Source organism: Staurois parvus, unplaced genomic scaffold (assembly GCF_062004578.1).
Source record: "Staurois parvus isolate SC_StPar_1 unplaced genomic scaffold, SC_StPar_1.0 ptg001192l, whole genome shotgun sequence".
Lineage (NCBI taxonomy): Eukaryota > Metazoa > Chordata > Amphibia > Anura > Ranidae > Staurois > Staurois parvus.
Window position 1 is genome coordinate 2,408,282 of NW_028318988.1, and position 16,136 is coordinate 2,424,417.

At 46.1% G+C, this 16,136-nt stretch overlaps 1 long non-coding RNA gene across 2 annotated transcripts; it reads left to right on the forward strand.

The window, feature by feature from the left end:
* Positions 1-977: 977 nt before the first annotated feature.
* On the forward strand, positions 978-15,305 carry LOC149438404 (uncharacterized). Of its 2 annotated transcripts, none has more exons than XR_016307915.1 (3): positions 978-1,092; positions 7,306-7,420; positions 15,027-15,305. It is a non-coding gene; the product is annotated as an uncharacterized LOC149438404 (long non-coding RNA). The 2 variants fall into 2 exon arrangements; XR_016307916.1 differs by having other exon boundaries at positions 979-1,052.
* Positions 15,306-16,136: the final 831 nt, after the last annotated feature.

A 16,136-nucleotide genomic window follows, 5' to 3' on the forward strand; every position in this document is an offset into this window, starting at 1 on the left:
TTTATGGTTTAATCTTAATTTTTAAATTTTTAAATTTTTAATGTGTTATAATATGATCATTATTTTATGGTATATCACAAAAAGGTTATATTATTAGTGAACTTTCTAGGGAGAAAGTGTGACTTTTTGAGGGGATTGTAGTGGAGGAGGGTATATATTTATTTGTTTTACAATTAGTTTGGCTTACATACAGCTGGTAAAATATTTTTCTCCGTAAATATATTTCTAAAGCTTCTACTGACATGAAATTTTCACCATATGTTGGTAACAACCCATGATGGAATGAGGTCTCTGGAAAGGATAAGCATGGGTTATGTACAAAATTGAGCTTCCTATGATTCAAGTGTAACATATAAATCAATGTCACTGGGATGAGGTGAGGGGTAACTGGCCCGGTGGAGACCGGCGCAAGCTCCGTGCCACCAGCTCAGTGCTATGAAGTGTATTGAGGAACTGTAGTCCATATTGTACAAGGTAAAGAATTATAGAAACTGGGCCTCAGATTACATTTAAATTATCTCTGTATGAAGAAGTATTGCTTTAAAGAAGTGCTGCCTTAAATGCCATTTGAATTAGGTCAGCCAGCCTCTGGGGGCACTAGCGAGCACTTTCTCCTGGTCCCCTTATGGACACCTGTCCTATGGTGACAACACTAATTCAGTGAGCAGTGTCACCTTAGGGACAGGAAACATGTTCTTGGCATGATTACAAGGTGAAGATAAAGGAAAAGAAACTGAAAAAAAGAAAACAAATGCAGCTGCCACATCTAAAGACTGGTAAGCTACAATATGTTAAATTTTAGTTCTTCAGTTAAGATACACTTAGATACAGGGTCCTTTATTCAGAAAACAGAAACACATGACTCTCCAGTTTTGAAGGAATCACAATTAGCAGCTGGCAGGGTTGAGCAGTGGCTTCAGGCTGGAGATGACCCAACCCTGCTCCAGCCATAAAGTCCAACCCACCATTCACAAGGTCTTTAAAACTGTCTGGTTTTCCTAGTTATCAGCATAAGATCCCAGAGAATGTCTGGAGCCATGAACTATCTCAAGGTATTTTTCTTGGTTCTTGTGGTCGTCACCTGGAGAGGCAGTAAGTCGGGATCTGGGCACATATTGGGAGATAGGTCACATTTATGAGATTATAAAGATTTCAGTCTTGGGCAGATGATATTGTAGATATCTTTCCATATAACCATAATCTGAGATTCTTTACCATGTAATTTCACCGTCTCCAGCAATCTGTGTTGGGGGAGCAGTGACCTGCCAATGGGGAGTAGACTTTGTATACTGGTAGTGGTCAGCGGTCCCTTATCCTTCGAAATGTCCTGTGATTAGTATGGCTGTCCTTGTTGTGAAGTGTCATCTCTGGAAAGCCCTCAAACCATTTACTAAGAATCTTTTTTTATGTTAGTGAAAATTTGAATACTGTGGTTATATTTTTTTTTTCATTAATTGAAGTGCAACAGTAAAATATATTCTCCAGTTATGCTGATACACAGATACTGGTCCCTATCTACTGAGAATAGTACTGCCCAGATGCTGTAGGAGCGGATCAGAAGAAGCATGGAGAGAGAGGTGTCACAGAACCACACAGGGTGCACATTATTATTAAGTGTTCTTGCATGGCAAGACCACTTCCTGTTATCTCACATATATATTCTTATTATTATAGCCAAATTTACCACCCTAACTCCTCCCACAGTTTTTACACGACATAGACAGTAATATACCGAAATGTGCGGATTGTTCCCGATTGGTGCGCTAGTACTTTGTGGAACGTTTCGCCGAATAGTTCACAAAATATCGGCGTTTTTGTGGTGAAATTGGTCCCATAGGAATGAATGGCGGAATGTTCAAAGCTAGAGTGGGAGCTGAAAAATCAGGACATGATTTGTAAACTGCCATCACTCCCTCATTTTCAAGCCCACCTACACAAATCTTATATCAAAACGTTCAGCTGTCCCTGCTGTCATTAAAAATGTCCACGGCTAAGCCATAGTCCTGATAGTTTTCACAATATGACCGTTTGTTTGCAACTCACGCCGCCCATTCACATTCATTGAAACTCCACTCTAGCCACCTCAAATTTGAACGGCAATTTCTAAACTGCGACTGTGCCTTCATTTTTAATATTTCAGAGACATACTATGCATCAAAATGTAGGTCTGGGTCTTGTAATTCTCATAATATAAAGCTCTTTGGTGTAGGATTTATAATTTTTAAACTACAACCGTTTGAAGATGGCAACGGCCAGTGAAGTGAGCAAGTTGGAGCAGTTTGTTTTTAACCGCTCTTCTCTGCCCTTGCTGTAGAGTGAGTTGCCATAGGAACCCAGGTGTGTGAGCAGGCAGCAGAGTGACAAAAGCTAGATCTGCCCAGTCCAACCTTTTCACAGTTACTCCAGCCACTCCAGTTGTAGACTACTGGTGGAGGCAAGAACACTTCACACAATTTCCCCAGAAATTGTAGCTTTTCTAGATATTATTATACAGTATTTATAAAGCACCAACAGTTCGCTCAGCGCTGTACATTACAAAGGGAGACAGAACATGTGACAGTACGAAAACAATACAATGTGATACACGAGGGGTTCGAGGGCACATAAACTTGGTATGGTACGGGGCACACTGGGGGACACAAGACACACAGTGCCACACTGAAATCACTAGAGGACATGGGGATGAATGCACATTTGGAGTCACTGAGCACACTGGAGTCACAATTTGACATGGAAACTAGAGACGCATTTGACGGCACTGGAAGCACTGGAGTCACTGGATGACACATAGAATAGAGGCACATTGGAGTCACTGGTCATACTGGAGCCACTACTGTAGATGATACAGAGAATGTAGGCACACTTGGAGTCACTGGGAATACTGGATTCACTAGATGACATGGGAACTGGAGGTGCTCTTGAAATTAATGGGTCCACTAGATGACTTAGGGAGTGGAGGTGCACTGGAGTCACTAGATGATACAGGGAATGGAGACACACTTGGAGTCACTGGGCATACAGGAGCCACTAGATGACATGGGGACTAGAGGTGCTATTATAATCAATGAGCCCACACCCACTGGGGTCATTGATGACTTAGGGCATGGAGGTACACTGGAGCCACTAGATGACATGGGTACTGGAAGTGCTGTTATAATCAATGAGCTCTCACCTACTGGAGTCACTAGATGACTTGGGAACTGGAGGCATATTTGGAGTCATTTGGTGAACTGGAATCACAATATGACACAGAAACTAGAGATGCATTTGAAGTAACTGGAAGCACTGGAGTCACTAGATGACACAGGGACTAGAGGCACAATGGGAGTCACTGGGCACACTGGAGCCTTGATGATACAGGGAATACACACATACTTGGAGTCATTGGGTGTAGTAGGGTAACTAGATAATACAGGGGCTGGAGGTACCTTGGTAGTCACTAGGCACACTGGGGCCACTAGATAACATGTGGACTGGAGGCGAACTTGGGGTTACTGGGGACATTTTGGTCACTAGATGACACAGGGACTGGAGATGCATCGTGAGTCTCTGGTCATACTGGAGCCACTAGAGGACATGGGACTGAAGGTGCTCTCGGAGGGACATTTGGGTCACTAGATGACACAGGGACTGGAGGTACATTTGGAATCACTGGGTGCACTGGAATTACCAGATGACATGGATTGGAGGTGCAATTGGAATGCCTGGGCACACTGGGGTTCCCAGATGACACAGGGACAAGAGGAGAACATACAGTCACTTGGCCCACTGATTTTATTATATGACACAGGGACTGGAGATGCACTTGGAGTAACTAGGCACACTGGGGTCATTAGGGGAAATGTAGAATGGAGGCAGACTTAGTGTTACTGTGTACGCTGGAGTCTCTAGATAATACAAGGACTGAAGATGCACTTGGAGTCACTGAGCACTCTGAAGCCACTAAACGACACAGGGACTGCAAACACATTTCTGCACTTGGAGATGCACTTGGAGTCACTAGGAGCACTGACGTCACTAGATGACATGTGGCCTGGAGGCTCACTTGGGGTTATCGGGGACTCTTGGGTGACTAGATGAAGCAGGGACTGGAAGTTCATACTGAGGACACTTGGATCACTAGATGACCCAGGGACTGGAAGTGCATTTGGAATCTTTGGGTGCACTGGAGTCACTAGATGACAAGGAGACTGGAGTAGTAATTGGAGGGCCTGGGAGCACTGGGGTCGCTATACGAAATAGGAATGGGAGGCACACGCACAGTCACTGGGCCCACTGGTTTCATTGGATGACACAGGGACTGGAAGTACACTTGGAGTCACTAGGCACACTGGGGTCACTAAGGGACATGTGGACTGGAGGTGCACTCGGGGTTCCTGGGTACACTGGAGTCACTAAATAGTAAAAGGACTGAAGATGCACTTGGAGTCATTGGGTGCACTGAGGTCCCTAGACGACACAGGGACGGGAGGTGGACATTGAGATACTAAGAACACTGGAGTGAATGATCACACAGGGATTGGAGATGCACTTGGAGTCACTAAGAGCACTGGAGCCACTAGATAATATACAGACTGGAGGCACACTTGTCACTGAGCACACTGGGGTCACTAGATGGCACATGACTGGAGGTGTACTTGGAGTCACTTGGCCTACTGGGGTCATCAGATGATATTGGGACTGGAGGCACATCTGGGGTCACTGGGCACACTGCAGTCACTTGTTCACATGGGGACTGAAGGCTCACTTGAAGTCATTGGCAACACTGAAGTCACTAGATGACATTGGAACTAGAGGTGCACTTTTGAGACTGAAATGTAGGGATCAGGGGCGGACTGACAACTCATGGGGCCCCTGGGCAATAGGGGATCATGGGGCCCTTGTGTCCTTGCCCAAACTCAAAAAACCCTATGAAAAAGGTACCAGGGGCATCTCATGGGGCCCCCTACTGACCCCGGGCCCCGGGCAGTGCCCGAGTTTCCAAATGGTCAGTCCACCCCTGCTAGGGATGCGTTTCTCAAACGCCGAGCCATGCATCAATTTAAAGGCGGCACCAAATCAGGAGAGCTATCTACTGTCCTGATTGCCTGCAGTGCTGATGAGGAGAGCTGTCTCCTGACCTCCTGGGTGCCAGCATTCTGAGTAATACAGATGTATACCATCTATATATGTTACATTGTTGCTGAATTAATACAATTAATGGAACAGACACTTACAATTTTGCATCTTACATTTCCATTTGGAGCAATAACATCCAATGTGTATATTGTATAGAATGAATATTGAGGTTCCCATTATTCTTGCCTGTGAATCATTATCTACATACTGATATGTTGGACTTCTGCATTGTTGGTGTGTCACCACTAGACAGCGCCATCACACTGGACAAATTATGAAAAAGGCTTTTTTTTTTTTTTTAGCCCATGTCACTTTGGAACATTATACACGGCTCAAAAAGATTAAAGGAACACTTTTAATCAGAGTCTAGCATCAAGTCAATGAAACTCCTGGGATATTGATCTGGTCAGGTAAGTAGCAGAGGGGGTTGTTAATCAGTTTCAGCTGCTCTGGTGTTGAAATTAACAACAGGTGCACTAGATGGGCAACAATGAGACGACCCCCAAAACAGGAATTGTTTTACAGGTGGAGGCCACTGACATTTTTTTCCCTACTCATCTTTTCTGACTGTTTTTCACTAGTTTTGCATTTGGCTAGGGTCAGTGTCACTACTGGTAGCATAGGGCCATACCTGGACCCTACAGAGGTTGCACAGGCAGTCCAACTCCTCCAGGATGGCACATCAATACGTGCCATTGCCAGAAGGTTTGCTGTGTCACCCAGCACAGTCTCAAGAGCATGGAGGAGATTCCAGGAGACAGACAGTTACTCTAGAAGAGCTGGACAGGGCCATAGAAGGTCCTTAACCCATCAGCAGGACCGGTATCTGCTCCTTTGTGCAAGGAGGAACAGGGCTAGCACTGCCAGAGCCCTACAAAATGACCTCCAGCAGGCCACTGGTGTGAATGTGTCTGACCAAAAAATCTGAAACAGACTTCATGAGGGTGGCCTGAGGGCCCGATGTCCTCTAGTGGGCCCTGTGCTCACTGGCCGGTACCATGGAGCTCGATTGGCATTTGCCTCTGAACCCCAGAATTGGCAGGTCCACCACTGGTGCCCTGTGCTATTTAGAGATGAGAGCAGGTTCACCCTGAGCACATGTGACAGACATGAAAGGGTCTGGAGAAGCCGTGGGGAACATTATGCTGCCTGTAACATCGTTCAGCATCACCGTTTTGGTGGTGGGTCAGCGATGGTCTGGGGAGGCATATCCATGGAGGGACACACAGACCTCTACAGACTAGACAATGGCGCCCTGACTGCCATTAGGTATCGGGATGAAATCCTTGGACCCATTGTCAGACCCTACACTGGTGCAGTGGGTCCTGGGTTCCTCCTGGTGCACAACAATGCCCGGCCTCTTGTGGGGAGAGTATGCAGGCAGTTCCTGGAGGATGAAGGAATTGATACCATTGAATGGCCCCCACATTCGCCTGACCTAAATCCAATAGAACACCTCTGGGATATCATGTTTTGGTCCAACCAACGCCATCAAGTTGCACCTCAGACTGTCCAGGAGCTCAGTGATGCCCTGGTCCAGATCTGGGAGGAAATATCCCAGGATTTCATTAGGAGCCTCCCCCGACGTTGTCAGGCATGCATACAAGCACGTGGAGGCCATACAAACTACTGAGGACCATTCTGAGTTGCTGCAATGAAAGTTCATCAAAATGGACTCGCCTGCTGCATCATCTTTTCACTTTGATTTTCGGGGTGTCTTTGAATTCAGTCCTCTGTAGGTCGATCATTTTCATTTCGATCAAACGATGAGGAATCCTTACGTTCCTAACACATTACCCCGTCCATATCAGTATAGAGATCCAGCAGGAGATTCTTCCCCATTGAGATCTGATGGGTTTCTAAAGTGTTCCTTTCATTCTTTGAGCCGTGTAGAAGCTAAGTAGTCATGTTCATTCTACAGCCCCAGGCTTCTGGGGGCTCAATTCTCACCAGTCTGAAATTTTTTCATGGAAAAAAAAAATCCCTTTCGATTTCCTTGTCCATCAGACATTAACATGTGTTCCATCATCGCACCAGAACAGAACAATACAATGAACATGCAGCATTTTTTTTCCCAATGCCTCACCACAATGCATGGTAGTACGTCGCTGCATGTCATGGTGTGCCATTTGCGGATCAGAGGTGTGTTGGGTTGCCATTCAAGGTTGTCTCTTTTCCTCTCCCCAGGTGATGGCGCCTCTCCCGCGATCTGGGGATGTGATAGTTTCCTCGGTCTTTGCCGCTTGGCCTGTTTTGCTCACGAGTCCTCCGTAGGGCAGAAGGAGTGTGCCGAGGGAATGCTGTAAGTGATCTCTACCGTAGGTATAGCACCCAAAATGTCCACGTTTTCCAGGAAAATGAAGTCTGCCTAGAAATGCCCTCTCCTCCACACTGACAGCAAGATTTGCATAACTCCTCCCAAGAGCCAGCCCACTGCCTGATTTAGGGGTGAGGGCTCTTGAGGGGGTGCTGTAATATTTTTAGGAAGCTATGTACAGCCCCTCACACCAGCCAGCCTGCATTTAATATAGAAGCACAGAGACCCAGTCGTGATGTCACTAGGTCTAAAAACAAAAATGTGGGTAATTTTCTTTCACATCCTGTTGCATCTCCAGGAGTGGAAATGAAAGGAAATCTCCCCAACAGGACAAAGACAGATAAAAAAACCCCGACAAGGTTTTTATCTTTTACCTGCCCTATACAAAACTGAAAGTTTTGTCGATATACAATGAATTCATAAAGTATTCAGACCCCTGCCACTTTTTTCAATGTTTTTATGTTGTAGTCTGATACAGTTGTTTAAATTTATTTTTTTTGTCATTAATCTACACTCAGTAATGACTAAGTGAAACAGAATTTTAGAAATGTTTGTGAATTTATTAAAAAGAAAAAAACTGAAATATCGCATGTACTTAAGGTGTTACTAAACCCACGGCAGTAAAATCAGTCTGTATATGTAATGCTTGTTATACTCACTGTGGAATATAAGGGGTTAATCTTCTGCATTATGTAAAAAAGCTGTTTGATCCTGTCTTCTCTGATCCTCCCCTTCTTCCACAGTCCCCAATCCCTCTGCTGATAGTAGAGAGCCCTAGGAGACACTCTGCCCATGCTCAGTTGGTGTGCATTGCTGGAGAGTTTTTTTTTTTTTTTTAGGGGGGGTGGTGCATGTGATCAGCACAGGGCCAATCAGAGCTGTCCAAACAGAGGGTCAGGGGTCATGTAGCCTCGCAGAACAGTGAGAACAGAATGAAAACTCCTCCTACAAGCTTTAACCAGTGCTCGGCTGGACACTGATAGAAGTCACAGGACGAAATGATGATCATGAGAGGTATTTAGCAGTTTATATTTGCTAAAATAATTGCATTTCCATGTTCTGTGTACTGTGGGAGACCAGATATAGTGAATGTGGGGTCCTGGCAGATCAGATATAGTGAATGAGGGGTCCTGGGAGACCAGATATAGTGAATGCAGGGTCCTGGGAGATCATCTATAGTGATTGCGGGGTCCTGGGAGACCAGATATAGTGAATGCAGGGTCCAGGGAGACCAGATATAGTGAATTCAGGGTCCGGGGAGACCAGATATAGTGAATGCAGAGTCTGGGAGATCAGATATAGTGAATGCGGGATCCTGGGAGATCAGATATAGTGAATGCAGGGTCCTGGGAGACCGGATATAGTGAATGCGGGGTCCTGGGAGATCATCTATAGTGAATGCAGCGTCCGGGGATACCAGAAATAGTGAATGCAGGGTCCGGGGAGACCAGAAATAGTGAATGCAGGGTCCGGGGAGACCAGAAATAGTGAATGCAGGGTCCGGGGAGACCAGATATAGTGAATGCAGGGTCTGGGAGATCAGATATAGTGAATGCAGGGTCCTGGGAGATCAGATATAGTGAATGCAGGGTCCTGGAAGACCGGATATAGTGAATGCAGGGTCCTGGGAGATCAGATATAGTGAATGCAGGGTCTGGGAGATCAGATATAGTGAATGCAGGGTCCTGGAAGACCAGATATAGTGAATGCAGGGTCTGGGAGATCAGATATAGTGAATGCAGGGTCCTGGAAGACCAGATACAGTGAATGCAGGGTCCTGGGTTTAGTAATACTTTAAGTATTCATACCCTTTACTTTGCTGAAACACCTTTGGCAGCAATTACAGCCTCGAGTCTTTTTGTGTGTGGCACAACAAGCTTTGCACACCTGGATTGGGGGATTTTCTGCCATTTTTCTTTGCAAATCCTCTCAAGCTCTGTCAGGTGGAATGGGGACCGTCTATGAACAGCCAATTTCAGGTCTCACCAAGGATATTCAAGAGGGTTCAAGTCAGGGCTCTGACTGGGCAACTCTAGGACATTCACGTAGTTGTCCCTAAGCCACTCCTGTGTTGGTTCTTGGTTGTGTGCTTAGGATCGTTGTTCGAAGGTGAACCTTTGGCCAGTTTGAGGTTCTGAGCACTGTGGAACAGGTTCTCATTGAGGATATCTCTGTACTTAGCTCCATTCAACTTTCAATCAACCTTGACCAGTTTCCCAGTGCCTGCTTCTGAAAAACACCCCCACAGCATGATGCTGCCACCAGTAAGCTTCACTGTTGGGATGGTATTTGGCAGGTGATGAACAATGTCTGGTTTCCTCCAGGCATAAAATTTAGAATTGAGGCCAAACAGTTCAATCTTGGTTTCATCAGACCACAGAATTTTGTTCCTGACAGCCTGAGAGTCCTTCAGGAAAGGCTTCTGTCTAGCCACTCTGCCATAAAGCCCAGATCAGTGGAGGGCTGCAGTGATGGTTGTCCTTCTGAAACTTTGTTCCATTTCCACACAGGATCTCTGGAGCTCAGTCAGAATGACAATCGGGTTCTTGGACACTTCACTTACTAAGGTCCTTCTCCCCCGATTGCTCAGTTTGGCCGGGCAAGTGGCGGAGTAACTGGTAGGTGGCCTGACTGGCAGACAAGGAGCTCACAGGACTGGTGTTGGATCAAATGCTGAAGAAGGGATGGGTTTTCCCACTCTAGTTTTAAAATTGTGTGACCAGAAGTGAAAGGAAATCATTCCAAAGTGAAAAGGAGAGGATTCCATCTAGCCCAGCCTTTCTCAACCTTTTCAACACAGAAGAACCCCTGAAATAACTTTCTGGTCTTGGGGAACCCTGCAAAAAATGTCTAAAACTCCTGATACATTAGTGTGATGGTCAGTGAGAAGAATGATCCTACCACGTGTGCCATTGGGAAGAATTAGCCCCTTACCGAGAGCTAAAAAGATCAATGGTATCATTAGAGATGTATCTCAGTGTCAGAAACTTCTCATTGCTCAAGAAACCCAGAGGAACCTCTGGAGGAACCCTGGTCTAACTACTCTGCCATAAAGCCCAGATCGGTGGAGGACTGCAGGGGTAGTTGTCCTTCTGGAACTTTGTCCCATCTAGACGCAGGATCCCTGGAGCTCAGTCAGAGTGACCATTGGCTTCTTGGTCACCTCTCTTACTTAGGCTCTTCTCCCTCCGATTGCTCAGTTTGGCCAGGCAACCAGCTCTTGGAAGAGTCCCGGCTGTGCCAAACTTCTTCCATTTGATAATTATGTAGGCCACTGTGCTTTTGGGAAGCTTAAGTACAGCAGAAGTTTTTTGTAGCTTTCCCAAGATCTGTGCCTTGCAATAATCCTGTTTCTGAACTCTGCAGGCAGTTCCCTTTTTCCCATGGCTTTTGCTCTGATACAGTATGCATTGTCAGTTGTGAGGTCTTTTATAGGGATATAGAGAGGTGTGTGCAGGGGCGGACTGACCATTTGGAAACTCGGGCACTGCCCAAGGGCCCGGGGTCAGTAGGGGGCCCCATGAGATGCCCCTGGTACCTTTTTCATAGGCTTTTTAGAGTTTGGGCAAGGACACAGGGGCCCCATGATCCCCTATTGCCTGGGGGCCCCATGAGTTGTCAGTCCGCCCCTGGGTGTGTGCCTTTCCAAATCATGTCCAATAAATTTAATTTACCCCAGGTGGGCTCCAACCAAGGTGTAGAAACATCTCAGCAATGATCAAGAGAAATTGAAGGCACCTGAGCTAAATTTCAAGTGTTGTTGAAAAGGGTCTGAATACTTATTCCAATCTGATATTTCAGTTTTTCTTTTTTCATACATTTGCAAACATTTCTAAAATTCTGTTTTCACTTATTGTCATTATGGGGTACTGAGTGTAGATTAATAAGAAAAAAAATGAATTTTAACAACTGTAGTATCAGGCTGCAGCATAATAACACTGAAAAAAGTGAAGGGGGTTTGAATACTTTATGAATTCACTGTATATAATGCATTTTCACACGTGAAAGAGATGAAAAAGGTGCAAAGATTAATGAAAAGAAAAGCACCCGAATGAAGTAGGGGAGCTGTGATCTGATGTACTGGGGTCCACCATCTTGTGGATGGGAGGTGAATTTGTATGTGTGTACTTCCATTGGTCATAGCATGGTTGGAACCATTGTTGTGCAATCATAGCCTCACTGCCTTGGCAGTCATGGAGGGGGAGGAGAGGCAGAATATATAGAGGAAGGGTGATAGAGGGGGAAGAGGGAAAGAGAGAGTGTAGGGAGGAATGATGATAGAGGGGGAGAAAAGAAATGAAGAGCACAGGGAGGAAGGGTGTAACACCCTCCTAATTTAGCTAGAGGGAGCTAGATCCTAATGGTTAGACAGGAGCTGAATAGCAGCTCAGGTGTAATAGCCAGAGGGGTCTAATTGTGGTCAGGGCTGAGAAGTTCTGCAGGCCAGCCCCTCTGGAATTTCCCCCTGCTCTGAGGCTTTTAGAGGAAGGCCTTGGAGGCAGTGGGTGGATGTGAGAAGTTTCTGGCTGTACTCTTGAGAGACCTCAGCCAGTCCCTAACAGAAGACTTGGCAAGGGGCTTGGGCTTCCTTAAAAGTGTTGGAGCCTGCTCAATAGCAATGGTGGGTGGAGGAGTGTGGAGAGGAAAATGTGGGGCAGAGGTTACCAATAGGCCTAGTGGGATGGGGCTTGCCTGCGAGCCTGGAGCTGGAAAGGGGGAAAACTTGGAACTCACTGGCTCCATCAGAGAGGACCACCTGTATGGCAGGGAAGGAGCAGCCCAGGTGATAGACCTGGTAGCAGTAGCCAACCCACAAGCGGTACAGGAGATAATCTAACTGAGTATACCTGAACCCCCTAGGTGGATAGGGGAAGGAGCACTCTGGTGGAAAACCAGATTAGCCCCCTACTAATGATTGGACTAAAGGGACAGGAGCCAGATCCCCTTCGCAGGAAAATCTCCAGTTTGCTGGGTGAAGAGGAACATTTCATCTAGGGTCTGGATTGGTACATCAAGGAGATGCTGGCTCTCCAACAGAGACTGAAATGCAGAGAAAAGTTTGTGAATAGTTCCAGGAAGATTGTCCTCAGCTGTCAGTTCCCTAGGGCATCCTGTACACCCCTTTACCCTATCCAAGTTCAAAATCTTCTCAATAAAACAACAAAACAACAAAACAAAAGCCCAAGAACTGATTTCTGTCTCTGGATGCAAGCCTGTGTGGAAAATGCAGATTGCCTGGCTGTGGAGGACTATAGGGGACCCAATTCATCAGCAACCCCTAAGGGTGACAGATGGTGAAGAGGGGAAAGGAAGAGTATGGGGAAGAAGGGTGAAAGAGAGAGGGGAAAGGAAGAGTACAGGGAGGAAGGGTGAGAGAGGGACAAAGGGAAAGGAAGAGTATGGGAGGAAGGGTGATAGAGGGGCAAGAGGGAAAGGAAACATATGGGAATAAAGGCTAGTAGAGAGGGAAGAGCATAGGGAGGAAGGGTGATAGAGTGGGAAGAGGGAATAGAAGAGCATAGGGAGGGAGGGTGATAGAGGGGGAACAGGGAAAGGAAGAGCATGGGGAGGAAGGGTGATAGAGGGGGAACAAGGAAAGGAAGAGCATGGGGATGAAGGGTGATAGAGGGGGAAAAGGGAAAGGAAAAGCATGGGGAGGAAGGGTGATAGAGGGGGAACAGGGAAAGGAAGAGTATGGGGAGGGTGATAGAAAGGGAAGAGGGCGAGGAAGGCAGAAGAGTAATGGGGAGGGGGCGGTTGATTGATGGAAATTTAAAAAGTTCAATACAGGGGGAAGAGGGGAAAGGGAGGGTATGGGGAGAAATGTGATAGAGGGGGAAGAGAGGAAAGGAAGAGTACAGGGTGGAAGGGTGATAGAGGGGGAAGAGGGAAATGAAGAGTACAGGGAGGAAGGTAAAAGAGAGGAAGAGGAGAAAGAAGTACAGGGAGGAAGGGTGATAGAGGGGGAAGAGGGAAAGGAAGAGTACAGAGAGGAAGGGCTATAGAGGGAAAGAGGGAAAGGAAGAGTACGGGGAGGAAGGATGATAGAGGGGGGGAAGAGGGAAAGGAAAAGCATGGGGAGGAAGGGTGATAGAGGGGGAAGAGGGAAAGGAAGAGCATGGGAAGGAAGGGTGATAGAGGGGGAAGAGGGAAAGGAAAACATGGGGAGGAAGGGTGATAGAGGGGGAACAGGGAAAGGAAGAGTATGGGGAGGGTGATAGAAGAGAAAGGGTGACAGAAAGGGAAGAGGGCAAGGAAGGCAGAAGAGTAATGGGGAGGGGGCGGTTGATTGATGGAAATGTAAAAAGTTCAATAGAGGGGGAAAAGGGGAAAGAGAGGGTATGGGGAAAAATGTGATAGAGGGGGAAGAGGGAAATGAAGAGTACAGGGAGGAAGGGTGATAAGAAAGAGGGGAAATGAGGAGTACAGGAAGGAAGGTGAAAGAGAGGAAGAGGGGAAAGAAGTACAGGGAGGAAGGGTGATAGAGGGGGAAGAGGGAAAGGAAGAGTACAGGGAGGAAGGGTGATAGAGAGGGAAGAGGGAAAGGAAGAGTACAGGGAGGAAGGGTAAAGGAAGGAAGAGTATGGGGATAACGCCTGGTAGAGGGGGAAGAGTACAGGGAGGAAGAGTGATAAAGGGGGAGAGGGAAAGGAAGAATGATAGCAGGGGAAGAGGAAGAGTATGGGGAGGAAGGTTGATAGAGGGGGAACAGGGAAAGGAAGAGTATGGGGAGAGTGATAGAAGAGTTAGGGTGATAGAAGGGAAAGAGGGAAAGAAAGGCAGAAGAGTAATGGGAAGGGGGCAGTTGGTTGATGGAAATGTAAAAAGTTAGATAGAGGGGGAAGAGGGGAAACAGAGGGTATGGGGAGGAATGTAATAGAGGGGGAAGAGTACAGGGAGGAAGGATAATAGAAGAGTAAGGGTGATAGAAGGGGAAGAGGGAAAGGAAGGCAGAAGAGTAATGGGAAGGGGGCAGTGGATTGATGGAAAGGTAGACATTTTAGGAGATGCTGTTTATTGGTTAATTAAATTTGTTAATAATTAAAGTTTTCAGGACCCCTTGGATCCCTTCCTTAAGCTTTATTTATTATATAAATAAATGATATGAATAGAATAAAGCATGAAGAAGTGATCTAAGGATCCATGAAGCCTGCATCTTCAATAATGCTAGACAATAACAGTATCACTTAAAATAGACATGTTGTGCATTGGTCCATGGCTAGTAGGGGAAAACACTGCACTAAACCACCAATGTATAAAAAAAAAATCCATGCTTTTACTGCCCTCCTATCAAGAACCTTCTGTCTCCCATTCCCTAGCACCACCACCCCTGCCTATGAGACAGGTTCTGATTGAAAGCTCTATGCGTCGTCCTTAATTCTCACTGGTAGCCAGAGACCATGTGATCAAGGCTGCCAAGGCTTTATTTCACCCATTTTTATTTTTGTGTTTACTTGTTTTTTAACTTCAGATAATAAAGTGATTATTTAGCAATGCCCGCCTACAGTACGACCTCTCTTCTAATATAAAGTTTGAATTTCAATGACAGGTCCACTTTAACCAGTATACTTTACCTGTAACCTGCCAACAGGTGCTGCATTCCCAACGTGTTCGGGACTTTCTGGTGAGGACGCTGGAGAAGAGCCGCTGTTTGATGAAAATGAATAGAAATGTTTTTATTATTAAACTGTACACAATAATATGCCGTGATCCTGTCTGTGAAGTATGTGGATTTAAAGTAGAACTAAGCTGCCCCATTAAATTCAATCATTTTGTATTGCATGCCACTAAAAGATGAATGGCTCGCTTCTTTTATTAAATATTCTGTTACAAATACAAATTTTTATTCAATAAAATACACCTCCGTGTATGGTCCTCGTGCTCCTTCCTGTGCTCCAGACGCAGGTGAATGGCTCCTTAATGTCATGTGACAGTGGTTATAGGACTACAGCTCCCAGCATGCAAAGCACATCAGCTGAAAGACAGGAGACCGTGCCCTGGTGTGTCCCGCTGTGCATCCAAAGGTGGGGTGTGTGTAGGCTCCTCCATATTTGTAGTTTGGTGCGGTCATAAGCATCCCTGGGTGACACCACTGCTCCTATTAATGACCTGGTGTCACCCAGCAACAGGAGGAGGTGATAAGCCTTTTGCACCATGAGAGAAGAGGTGGTATTGCTGTAGAGAACATCATTGACAGTTAGCAAGAGTGCTATGAGTCTGAAGACATCAGGGTAGGCCAACATTTTTTTTAAGCAGACTCATTTGAAAATAACCGGCACTTCTTTAAAATAAGAATCCATATGCTAATGTGTGTTTTTGTAACCCTTTGCAGGGGCGGACTGACCATTTGGAAACTCGGGCACTTCCCGAGGGCCCGAGGTCAGTAGGGGGTCCCATGAGATGCCCCTGGTACCTTTTTCATAGGCTTTTTTGAGTTTGGGCAAGGACACAGGGGCCCCATGATCCCCTATTGCCCGGGGGCCCCATGAGCTGTCAGTCCACCCCTGACCCTTTGCCAACGCCTCCCGGGAGCTCTTAAACACCAAGAGGTGGAGTTCCTGATCATGTGATCGTGAATTTGATCGAACATCTTCACACTGCTAGGGGCATATCTGGGCTCCTCTCTCCTTCCTTTAATGAATAGTTGTATTTTAGTACAATTATTTTTTTAGCGTGTATATAAACTCTTACAATGATCTTC